The sequence below is a fragment of the Salmo salar genome, chromosome 04 (genome assembly GCF_965601325.2).
Source record: "Salmo salar chromosome 04, fSalSal1, whole genome shotgun sequence".
NCBI classification, from domain to species: domain Eukaryota; kingdom Metazoa; phylum Chordata; class Actinopteri; order Salmoniformes; family Salmonidae; genus Salmo; species Salmo salar.
Window position 1 is genome coordinate 92,398,481 of NC_138294.1, and position 13,126 is coordinate 92,411,606.

General features: G+C 47.6%; 1 protein-coding gene across 1 annotated transcript in view; it reads left to right on the plus strand.

Annotated features, from left to right (window-relative positions):
- The window catches only part of LOC106604017 (stAR-related lipid transfer protein 13), a 76,718-nt gene that overhangs the window by 11,604 nt on the left and 51,988 nt on the right, over positions 1–13,126 (plus strand).

Genomic DNA, 13,126 nt, shown 5'->3' on the forward strand with positions numbered 1-13,126 from the left:
ACTCACCACACACCCCTCCCCATGCACTCACCACACACCCCTCCCCATGCATTCACCACACACCCCTCCCCATGCATTCACCACACACCCCTCCCCATGCACTCACCACACACCCCTCCCCATGCATTCACCACACACCCCTCCCCATGCATTCACCACACACCCCTCCCCATGCATTCACCACACACCCCTCCCCATGCATTCACCACACACCCCTCCCCATGCATTCACCACACACCCCTCCCCATGCATTCACCACACACCCCTCCCCATGCATTCACCACACACCCCTCCCCATGCATTCACCACACACCCCCCCTCCCCATGCACTCACCACACACCCCTCCCCATGCATTCTGGACAGACACCATATCTTCACCACACACCCCTCCCCTTCTGGACAGACACCATATCTTCACCACACACCCCTCCCATTCTGGACAGACACCATATCTTCACCACACACCCCTCCCCTTCTGGACAGACACCATATCTTCACCACACACCCCTCCCATTCTGGACAGACACCATATCTTCACCACACACCCCTCCTCATCTGGAGAGACACCATATCTTCACCACACACCCCTCCTCTTCTGGAGAGACACCATATCTTCACCACACACCCCTCCCATTCTGGACAGACACCATATCTTCACCACACACCCCTCCCCATCTTCTATTCTCAACATTTTAAATGATATCATCAGACATATTTTAGATGTTTTCACTGACAGCCACAACTCAATCAGCTAGACCTGTTGCATTACCCAAATTGCGTGCTTCCTAAACACACTTGTGATTTGAAACAATCCAAATATATTTTTTTATTAAAGAAGCTAATGATCCTCTATGGCTAAGTCATGCTCCCTGGTGAAGTACTTTCCTTTCCAATTCTCAAGAGCCTGAAATCAGAGATCTATATATAATGATGAGATGCTCATGTCTCCGTCCCTAAAAATGGGAGTATTTGTCCCAAAGGAGGGGGAAAGGCACGTGACAAGCTTAGGTCTGCATATTATTCCCATAGAAACGGATTGGGCGTATACTGGACAGATTTAGGTGAAAGTTAGCCCTCTCGCTTCCCCTCTTCTTCTCTGCTGAAACGATGGCACCGGAGAAAGGATCCGACCGAGGTAAACAGCATCCCTCTGTATGTAGACCATGTATCTGATGCTGTCTGGACAGTTAAACAGCATCCCTCTGTATGTAGACCATGTATCTGATGCTGTCTGGACAGTTAAACAGCATCCCTCTATATGTAGACCATGTATCTGATGCTGTCTGGACAGTTAAACAGCATCCCTCCTATATGTAGACCATGTATCTGATGCTGTCTGGACAGGTAAACAGCATCCCTCTGTATGTAGACCATGTATCTGATGCTGTCTGGACAGTTAAACAGCATCCCTCTATATGTAGACCATGTATCTGATGCTGTCTGGACAGTTAAACAGCATCCATCCTATATGTAGACCATGTATCTGATGCTGTCTGGACAGTTAAACAGCATCCCTCTATATGTAGACCATGTATCTGATGCTGTCTGGACAGTTAAACAGCATCCCTCTGTATGTAGACCATGTATCTGATGCTGTCTGGACAGTTAAACAGCATCCCTCTATATGTAGACCATGTATCTGATGCTGTCTGGACAGTTAAACAGCATCCCTCTATATGTAGACCATGTATCTGATGCTGTCTGTACAGTTAAACAGCATCCCTCTGTATGTAGACCATGTATCTGATGCTGTCTGTACAGGTAAACAGCATCCCTCTGTATGTAGACCATGTATCTGATGCTGTCTGGACAGTTAAACAGCATCCCTCCTATATGTAGACCATGTATCTGATGCTGTCTGGACAGTTAAACAGCATCCCTCTATATGTAGACCATGTATCTGATGCTGTCTGGACAGTTAAACAGCATCCCTCTATATGTAGACCATGTATCTGATGCTGTCTGGACAGTTAAACAGCATCCCTCTATATGTAGACCATGTATCTGATGCTGTCTGGACAGTTAAACAGCATCCCTCTATATGTAGACCATGTATCTGATGCTGTCTGGACAGTTAAACAGCATCCCTCTGTATGTAGACCATGTATCTGATGCTGTCTGGACAGTTAAACAGCATCCATCCTATATGTAGACCATGTATCTGATGCTGTCTGGACAGTTAAACAGCATCCCTCTATATGTAGACCATGTATCTGATGCTGTCTGGACAGTTAAACAGCATCCCTCTATATGTAGACCATGTATCTGATGCTGTCTGGACAGTTAAACAGCATCCCTCTGTATGTAGACCATGTATCTGATGCTGTCTGAACAGTTAAACAGCATCCCTCTATATGTAGACCATGTATCTGATGCTGTCTGGACAGTTAAACAGCATGCCTCCTATATGTGGACTATGTATCTGATGCTGTCTGGACAGTTAAACAGCATCCCTCCTATATGTGGACTATGTATCTGATGCTGTCTGGACAGTTAAACAGCATCCCTCTATGTGTAGACCATGTATCTGATGCTGTCTGGACAGTGAAACAGCGTCTCTCTGTCTCTCTATGGGTAGACCCTATATCTGATGCTGTCTGGTGAGAAATAGTATAACAGGCCATTATTCTTTTTCCTTAAGAGTTCTTAGGAACAGGAATGACTGTGATCATCTTAAAATGTGAGGATTACAGACCGGGACAAGGAGAAGTTAATCATTACTGTGAATATGCCTGACAACTGTTCTGCGTATTCTCTGAGAACGCTCACTGGAATACCATTGTGCCCTACAGCCTTGTGGGTGTTGACCTGATTTAAAGACCCAGTCCTTTGGGTGGGTGGCAGCCCTCAAACCCGGCATGATGCTGTTATTGTCGAAGCGTGCATAAAATGCATTGACTTCGTCTGGTAGAGGGGGCAGATCATGGCTGGGTCTTCGTTTTGTAATCTGTGATGGACTGTAGCCCCTGCCACATGCGGAGCCTGTATAGTAAGATTCCACCTTATTCCTACATTGTCCTTTTGCTCGTTTGTTGACTCTGTGGAGGTCGTAGCGGGACTTCTTGTACTTGTTCCTGTCCTCAGCCGTAGCCTCAGGGTTGTTCTTGGATAGGTAATGTTCCTGTCCTCAGCCGTAGCCTCTGGGTTGTTCTTGGATAGGTAATGTTCCTGTCCTCAGCCGTAGCCTCTGGGTTGTTCTTGGATAGGTAATGTTCCTGTCCTCAGCCGTAGCCTCTGGGTTGTTCTGGGATAGCCCTGTGTGAGGTAGCCCTGTCCTTTAGTTTAGCACCAACCTCTTTTGATTGGAGAAACAGCAAACCTTCGCTGTGGGGGACAACGTCGCTCATGTATTTCCTAATGAAGCCGATGACGGAGGTGGTTAGCTTGTCGACGTTATCGGCGGAGTCTCTAAACATATTGCAATCAGCGCTAGCAAAGCACTCCTGTAGCGTATTCTCTGATTCTGGTGCCCAATTCTCAACGGAGCGAGTCACAGGTACTTCCTAGTTTGAGCTACTGCTTGTAAACAGGAAGCAGGAGTACGGAGTCATGATCTGATTTGCCAAATGGCGGACGAGGGAGGGCCTTGCATGCTTGCTTGTGGGTAGAATAACAGTGATCTAGGTGTTATCGCCCCCTAGTGGTGAAGGACACATGTTGATGGAAATTGGGAATTTAATCACCAGCATCCAGAATAGTAGCCTCTGGATGTAAGCTTGTTTATAGCCTCGCACAGTTCGTTAAGTGCCAGCCTGTTATTTTTCTTGTCCTGAGGTGGAATGTTTACAACCGTCACGATAACAGGAAGAAAATTCCCTCGGATGTAGAAGAGTCGACATGGTATTTCAAGATGGGTCGACACTTCCACCTCGTTTGAGTCAGCACACCAGTTTTTTTTTTGATGAAGAGGCAAACTCCCTCCCCCTCTTGATTTTGCTGACTCCACTGTTCTGTCCGCATGGTGAATGGAGAATCCATAGAGTTAGATAGCCATGGGGGTTATCTTGTCAGAGAGCAGAGAATATTGCTGTTCCCGAAAGTCTCATTGGTAGCAGATCCACGATCAGAGATCCTCCATCTTATTATCTAGTGACTGTACATTAGCCAGTAGAATGGAGGGACGATCAGAGATCCTCCGTCTGATTATCAAGTGGCTGTACATTAGCCAGTAGAATGGAGGGACGATCAGAGGTCCTCTGTCTGATTATCAAGTGACTGTACATTAGCCAGTAGAATGGAGGGACGATCAGAGATCCTCTGTCTGATTATCAAGTGACTGGACATTAGCCAGTAGAATGGAGGGACGATCAGAGATCCTCCATCTGATTATCAAGTGACTGTACATTAGCCAGTAGAATGGAGGGACGATCAGAGATTCTCTGTCTGATTATCAAGTGACTGTAGATTAGCCAGTAGAATGGAGGGAAGAGATGGCAGGTTTTCCCTTCGCCTTAATCTCACCAGGATCCTCCATCTCTTGCCTCTGTAACGCCGGCATTTCGTCTTGGATACCTTGAAAATTGAGTCGGAATTCCAGAAAGAGTTGAAGCTGGAACTGCGGTTAGTAACTGCCGATCTAATGTTCAAAAGTTATGGTCGGTTGTAAGAAATGAGAGCGGAAACATTTTAGTGAAAATAAAGTAAAAAAAGAAACACACAAAAATCACAAAATAGCAAAGTTGGGTCGGAGCTGTCTGGTCTCTGTCTGTCTGGTCTGGTCTGGTCTCTGTCTGTCTGGTCTGGTCTATGTCTGTCTGTCTGGTCTGGTCTCTGTCTGTCTGGTCTGGTCTGGTCTCCCTCTGTCTGTCTGGTCTGGTCTGGTCTCTGTCTGTCTGTCTGTCTGGTCTGGTCTGGTCTCTGTCTGTCTGGTCTGGTCTGGTCTCTGTCTGTCTGGTCTGGTCTCTGTCTGTCTGTCTGGTCTGGTCTCTGTCTGTCTGTCTGTCCTGGTCTCTGTCTGTCTGTCTGTCTGTCTGTCTGTCTGTCTGTCTGTCTGTCTGTCTGTCTGTCTGTCTGTCTGTCTGTCTGTCTTGTCTGTCTGTCTGTCTGTCTGTCTGTCTGTCTGTCTTGTCTGTCTTGTCTGTCTTGTCTGTCTGTGAATGAGAAGAGGAATGGATTGGTATGGAGACAGATTTATAATGAGAGGGTTGTTCTAATACTGGTGGTTGTGCGTGACAGAGAGTTGAAGTCATTAGGGTTCCTCTAGGACTGGCAGGACATCAGGTGAGACAGATACTGATCGACTGATAGAAAGAGAGAGAGACAGATTGACAAAGATAGCGATAGATTGACGGAGATAGCGATTTCTTAGATTTTGCACTTGTTATTTACCATACATTTTCATTGGTTTGTTAGAGTAATCTGGGGACTGGGTGAAAAGTGACAATGATGAGAGGGATAGAGATGGACAGAGATGGCGACAGAAACAGAGATAGCGAGAGTGGCAGTGAGAAGGACATAGACAGAAACAGTGAGACAGAAACAGGGAGAGGGACAGTGAGATGGACATCGAGAAAGACAGGGAGAGTGACAGTGAGAGGGACAAAGAGACAGAGGCAGGGATATGGAGAGGGACAGTGAGAGGGACATTGACAGGGAGAGGGACATAGAAAGGGAGAGTGACAGGGAGAGTGACAGGGAGAGGGACAGGGAGAGGGACAGGGAGAGGGACATTGACAGGGAGAGGGACATTGACAGTGAGAGGGACAGGGAGAGTGACAGGGAGAGTGACAGAGAGAGGGACAGAGAGAGGGACAGAGAGAGGGACAGGGAGAGGGACAGGGAGAGTGACAGGGAGAGTGACAGAGAGAGGGACAGAGAGAGGGACAGAGAGAGGGACAGGGAGAGGGACAGGGAGAGTGACAGGGAGAGTGACAGGGAGAGTGACAGGGAGAGGGACAGAGAGAGGGACATGGAGAGGGACATGGAGAGGGACATGGAGAGGGACAGGGAGAGTGACAGGGAGAGTGACATGGAGAGTGACAGGGAGAGTGACATGGAGAGTGACATGGAGAGTGACAGGGAGAGTGACAGGGAGAGTGACAGGGAGAGTGACATGGAGAGTGACATGGAGAGTGACAGGGAGAGAGAGACATGGAGAGGGACATGGAGAGTGACATGGAGAGGGACATGGAGAGGGACATGGAGAGTGACAGTGAGAGGGACATGGAGAGTGACATGGAGAGGGACATGGAGAGGGACATAGAGACAGAGACAGAAACAGGGAGAGTGACAGTGAGAGTGGGTGGGCGAGTGAGAGATAGAGAGAGAGAAGCACAGTGATCATGAGAGGGAGCGACACAGAGAGAGTGAGAGACACATTTACAGTGACAGAGACCGAGACAGAGAGAGTAAGACACAGACCGAGACTGTGCCGGAGACGATGAGGATGAGGATGAGGGTGAGGATGAGGATGAGGGTGAGGATGAGGGTGAGTATGAGGGTATCCGGGCGTGTCTGGAGGTCATGACCCCTGATGGACAGGACATCTCCCTGAGACTTGGTCACTCCCCCCCCCCCCCCCCCCCCCCCCCAGACAACGCTCACGCCATCAGCTGCTCACCAGGCTCTCTCTCAAGCTGGGGTATGTGCTTATAGCGGTCTTATGATGCACTATAACTGTGTTATACCTACAGGGGTTCCTCGCTTAGGACAGACACTATGGTGCATTATAGCACCTTCATAATGCATTATATCCACAGGCTTTAAGTGTTACTGAAGGTGCTGTAGTTTACCTCTGTCAGGGTCTTGGTGTTACTGAAGGTGCTGTAGTCTACCTCTGTCAGGGTCCTTGGTGTTACTGAAGGTGCTGTAGTCTACCTCTGTCAGGGTCCTTGGTGTTACTGAAGGTGCTGTACTCTACCTCTGTCAGGGTCCTTGGTGTTACTGAAGGTGCTGTTTACCTCTGTCAGGGTCCTTGGTGTTACTGAAGGTGCTGTAGTCTACCTCTGTCAGGGTCCTTGGTGTTACTGAAGGTGCTGTAGTCTACCTCTGTCAGGGTCCTTGGTGTTACTGAAGGTGCTGTAGTCTACCTCTGTCAGGGTCCTTGGTGTTACTGAAGGTGCTGTAGTCTACCTCTGTCAGGGTCCTTGGTGTTACTGAAGGTGCTGTAGTCTACCTCTGTCAGGGTCCTTGGTGTTACTGAAGGTGCTGTAGTCTACCTCTGTCAGGGTCCTTGGTGTTACTGAAGGTGCTGTAGTCTACCTCTGTCAGGGTCCTTGGTGTTACTGAAGGTGCTGTAGTCTACCTCTGTCAGGGTCCTTGGTGTTACTGAAGGTGCTGTTTACCTCTGTCAGGGTCCTTGGTGTTACTGAAGGTGCTGTAGTCTACCTCTGTCAGGGTCCTTGGTGTTACTGAAGGTGCTGTAGTCTACCTCTGTCAGGGTCCTTGGTGTTACTGAAGGTGCTGTAGTCTACCTCTGTCAGGGTCCTTGGTGTTACTGAAGGTGCTGTAGTCTACCTCTGTCAGGGTCCTTGGTGTTACTGAAGGTGCTGTTTACCTCTGTCAGGGTCCTTGGTGTTACTGAAGGTGCTGTAGTCTACCTCTGTCAGGGTCCTTGGTGTTACTGAAGGTGCTGTAGTCTACCTCTGTCAGGGTCCTTGGTGTTACTGAAGGTGCTGTTTACCTCTGTCAGGGTCCTTGGTGTTACTGAAGGTGCTGTAGTCTACCTCTGTCAGGGTCCTTGGTGTTACTGAAGGTGCTGTTTACCTCTGTCAGGGTCCTTGGTGTTACTGAAGGTGCTGTAGTCTACCTCTGTCAGGGTCCTTGGTGTTACTGAAGGTGCTGTAGTCTACCTCTGTCAGGGTCCTTGGTGTTACTGAAGGTGCTGTAGTCTACCTCTGTCAGGGTCCTTGGTGTTACTGAAGGTGCTGTAGTCTACCTCTGTCAGGGTCCTTGGTGTTACTGAAGGTGCTGTAGTCTACCTCTGTCAGGGTCCTTGGTGTTACTGAAGGTGCTGTAGTTTACCTCTGTCAGGGTCCTTGGTGTTACTGAAGGTGCTGTTTACCTCTGTCAGGGTCCTTGGTGTTACTGAAGGTGCTGTCTACCTCTGTCAGGGTCCTTGGTGTTACTGAAGGTGCTGTTTACCTCTGTCAGGGTCCTTGGTGTTACTGAAGGTGCTGTAGTCTACCTCTGTCAGGGTCCTTGGTGTTACTGAAGGTGCTGTAGTTTACCTCTGTCAGGGTCCTTGGTGTTACTGAAGGTGCTGTAGTCTACCTCTGTCAGGGTCCTTGGTGTTACTGAAGGTGCTGTAGTCTACCTCTGTCAGGGTCCTTGGTGTTACTGAAGGTGCTGTAGTCTACCTCTGTCAGGGTCCTTGGTGTTACTGAAGGTGCTGTAGTCTACCTCTGTCAGGGTCCTTGGTGTTACTGAAGGTGCTGTAGTCTACCTCTGTCAGGGTCCTTGGTGTTACTGAAGGTGCTGATGGTGTTGTTGAGGAGATGAGTTGTCTCTCTCCCTGTCTGTCTCTCTCCCTGTCTGTCTCTCTCCCTGTCTGTTTCTCTCCCTGTCTATCTCTCTCCCTGTCTATCTCTCTCCCTGTCTGTCTCTCTCCCTGTCTGTCTCTCTCCTTGTCTGTCTCTCTCCCTGTCTCCCTGTCTCCCTGTCTGTCTGTCTCCCTGTCTGTCCTGTCTCTCTCCCTGTCTCCCTGTCTCCCTGTCTCTCTCCCTGTCTCCCTGTCTCCCTGTCTCCCTGTCTGTCTCTCTCCCTGTCTCCCTGTCTCCCTGTCTCCCTCGTCTCCCTGTCTCCCTGTCTGTCTGTCTGTCTGTCTGTCTGTCTGTCTGTCTGTCTGTCTGTCTGTCTGTCTGTCTGTCCCTGTCTGCTCTTGTCTGTCTGTCCCTGTCTGCTCTTGTCTGTCTGTCCCTGTCTGCTCTTGTCTGTCTGTCCCTGTCTGCTCTTGTCTGTCTGTCCCTGTCTGCTCTTGTCTGTCTCTCCCTGTCTGCTCTTGTCTGTCTCTCACTGTCTGCTCTTGTCTGTCTGTCCCTCTCTGCTCTTGTCTGTCTGTCCCTGTCTGCTCTTGTCTGTCTGTCCCTGTCTGCTCTTGTCTGTCTGTCCCTGTCTGCTCTTGTCTGTCTGTCCCTGTCTGCTCTTGTCTGTCTGTCCCTGTCTGCTCTTGTCTGTCTGTCCCTGTCTGCTCTTGTCTGTCTGTCCCTGTCTGCTCTTGTCTGTCTGTCCCTGTCTGCTCTTGTCTGTCTGTCCCTGTCTTCCTGCTCTTCTCTGTCGGTTGCTTCCTGTCTCCCTGTCTCTCTCTGTCAACCTGTTGCCTCAGACCCTCCCTGATACCCACTTCTGGTTAAACCACTCTGATTCCACCACAGCTATCTGTGTGTTGGAGTAACCAACCTGTACACACACCCTTCATGAAATCTGGAGATAGAACGTAGAACGTTTCACCCGTACCCTAGGCACCTCCTCTCTCCTCTCCTCCCTCCTCCTCTCCTCTCCTCTCCTCTCCTCTCACTCCCATCCTCTCCTGTTCCATCCTCCTCTCTTCTCCTCTCTCCTCTTCTCTTTTCTCCACCCTCATCCTCCTCTCTCCTCTCCTCCCTTATCCTCCCCTTTCCTCCTCCTCTCCTCCCTCATCCTCCTCTCTCTTCTCCACCCTCATCCTCCTCTCACATCTCCTCCCTCCTCCTCTCTCCTCTCCTCCCTTATCCTCCTCTCACATCTCCTCCCTTATCCTCCTCTCACATCTCCTCCCTCATCCTCCTCTCTCTTCTCCTCCCTCATCCTCCTCTCTCCTCTCCTCCCTCATCCTCTCTCCTCTCTTCTCCTCCCTCATCCTCCTCTCCCTCCTCCTCCCTCCTCCTCCTCTCCTCCCTCATCCTCCTCTCTCTTCTCCTCCCTCATCCTCCTCTCTCCTCTCCTCCCTCATCCTCCTCTCTCCTCTCCTCCCTCATCCTCTCTCCTCTCTTCTCCACCCTCATCCTCCTCTCTTTTCTCCTCCCTCATCCTCCTCGTAGAGCGGATTAATGGGCTTCATTTGAAGAAGTTATTTGGACACTTTAGTTGTCATACAAACCTTATTAAACATATAGGACTATGGGCTACTAACCTTATTAAACATATAGGCCTATGGGCTAGGCTACATGAGGTGTGATACTAACCTTATTGAACATATAGGACTATGGGCTACTAACCTTATTAAAACATATAGGACTATGGACTACTAACCTTATTAAAACATATAGGACTATGGACTACTAACCTTATTAAACATATAGGACTATGGGCTACTAACCCTATTAAAACATATAGGACTATGGACTACTAACCTTATTAAAACATATAGGACTATGGGTTAGACTACATGAGGTATGATACTATCCTTATTAATTATTGTGGTTAATTTTAAGACATCTAGGAAATCCGTATATCCCTGTCCCTGTCCTAGCTAGTGACACCAAGGCGATCCGTATCCCTGTCCTGGCTAGTGACATCTTGGCGATCCTTATCCCTGTCCTAGCTAGTGACACCGAGGCGATCCGTATCCCTGTTCTAGCTAGTGACACCGAGGCGATCCGTATCCGTATCCCTGTCCTAGCTAGTGACACCGAGGCTATCCTTATCCCTGTCCTAGCTAGTGACACCGAGGCGATCCGTATCCGTATCCCTGTCCTAGCTAGTGACACCGAGGCTATCCTTATCCCTGTCCTATCTAGTGACACCGAGGTGATCCTTATCCTTATCCCTGTCCTAGCTAGTGACACCGGTATATAAAAAAAAAACATGAGCTGACTAACGGCGAATAAACTATCAAAATAAATAAAGTCCCGTACTCCATGTATAATCTCCCAGCGATTTATTGAGTATTTACTAATTTAATGGGTAAATCACCAACGTTTCGGCATCACTGTTCCTTCTTCAGGGTGATGTCATGAATACTTGAACCAGGTTATGTAGACAAACAGTGCAATTGGCATATACTATGTTTATTTTTTTTTTTTAACAGTTTCACAGATTAATTTTAATTAACTTAATCATTATGACACATCCCTCACTATTGTCATTGGTTACACTAATTGCACTGTTTGTCTACATAACCTGGTTCAAGTACTCATGACATCACCCTGAGGAAGGAACAGTGATGCCGAAACGTTGGGAAATACCCATTACATTGCTGGGAGTTTATACATGGAGTATGGGACTTTATTTTTAGTTTTATAGTTTACAACATATATAAAGACATATTATGACATTTGAAATGTCTCTTTTCCTTGGGAACTTTTTGTGAGTGTAATGTTTACTGTTCATTTTATATTGTTTATTTCCCTTTTTGTTTATTATCCATTTCACTTGCTTTGGCGATGTAAACATATGTTTCCCATGCCAATAAAGCCCCTTAAATTGAAGCGAGAGAGAGAGAGCGAGAGAGAGAGAGAGAGAGAGAGAGTGTTGTGGCAGGAGAAAGTATGTAATTGTTGGATTATGGTGAGAATTTGTTTCCTGTCTCCTCTCTCATCTCTCCCTCTCTCTTCTTTCTCTCTCCTTTCATCTCTCTCTCTCTCTCTCTCTCTCTCTTCTCTTCTCTCTCTGGGATGTTTGACACTGAGAAGAAGAGAGTTCTCACACTGTGTTGCCCTCTGTGTCTGCCTGTCTGTCTGCCTTCATTAACTCTAATCAGCACAAGGCCCTGCATAGTATTTTAATTAGGGTTTGCTTATAAACACACACACACACACACACACACCTGCCAGTTTAGCTGTGTGGGCATTACGTGTGCCAGGTGAAAAATGTGTCATATATATAAATGGCCACTTGAAACTGCAGTGTTGAGTCGATGGGGTGTGGCCTTGTGTGTGTGTGTGTGTGTGTGTGTGTGTGTGGTGGTGCGTGTGTGTGTGGTGGTGGTGTGAGTGTGTGTGGTGGTGGTGGTGTGAGTGTGTGTGTGGTGGTGGTGTGAGTGTGTGTGTGGTGGTGGTGTGAGTGTGTGGTGGTGGTGTGAGTGTGTGTGGTGGTGGTGGTGTGAGTGTGTGTGGTGGTGGTGTGAGTGTGTGTGGTGGTGGTGGTGTGAGTGTGTGTGTGGTGGTGGTGTGAGTGTGTGGTGGTGGTGGTGGTGTGCCACCGACAGAACTCAGGAAAGGTGTTCGTCAGTCTCCTCCTTCTACTTCCTCTATTAGGATTTCATTCTGGTGTTTTCTGTAAAAGAACTCTGTGCTACGTCAAAGGTTCAATGTTTAACTCTTCGTACCAAAGGTTCAATGCAGCTGTCGTGTGTTTTGCTATGCCGGATTAAGTGATATGACATGCTATTGTATAAAATCCTTTCTCTGTAATTAATATTAATCTAGAAAAAGAAACGCACACCTTTAAAGGCGAGGTGCTGGGTAGCGGAGTAGAACACTAGAAAATAAAGGAAAGCCGCACACTCTAAGAGCTCAGATGCAAAAATTTAATCAGCTTCGCTGTCGAAACGTTGGTGATTAAATTTTTGCATCTGAGCTCTTAGAGTGTGCGGCTTTCCTTTATTTTCTGTAATTAATATTACCTGATTAAGCTAATCATGTAAATGTAATTAACTAGAAAGTCGGGGCACCACGAAAGAGTGTTTATAGAGCTGTTATCTTCCGAATAAACTCTTAAAGACCTGGTAATCTTTTATATGAATAGCAGTCAATATTTAATCGTCACCTTATTTCAGTCTCATCTGAAAGTTGTAAATTCTTGGTTATCTTCACGAACCCTGGCTAACAAGTTGAATCAGCAATACAAAATGTGGTTTAATTATTTATTTACTAAATACCTAAATAAATCACACAGAATTACATCTACACAGAATGGATCATACATTGATTACAAATGATGTCATAAAGGAAAACGTCCCTAGCGGATGGAACAGACATGACGGCTGGATACACAAAGAAAGAGGGGTTGGGTTTTGAATGAAAGAGCGGGAAGACTGAGGAACAAAAATAATTTCTGTCTCTATCGGGCCATAGGCAGCTACTCTATCGTAAATACAGAATCTTATGCATTCTAAATAACTGCCCATTTGAAAAAGGAAAATGCAATAAATATTTACTCTGAGCTGCACTTCGATCGGTTGGTCGTAGATGGGAGGCCGGGTTGTCCCTTGAAGAATGTCTGTTGGTAGAATGGATACTTGGTAGTACCGTCGTCGTGTGGTGGGGG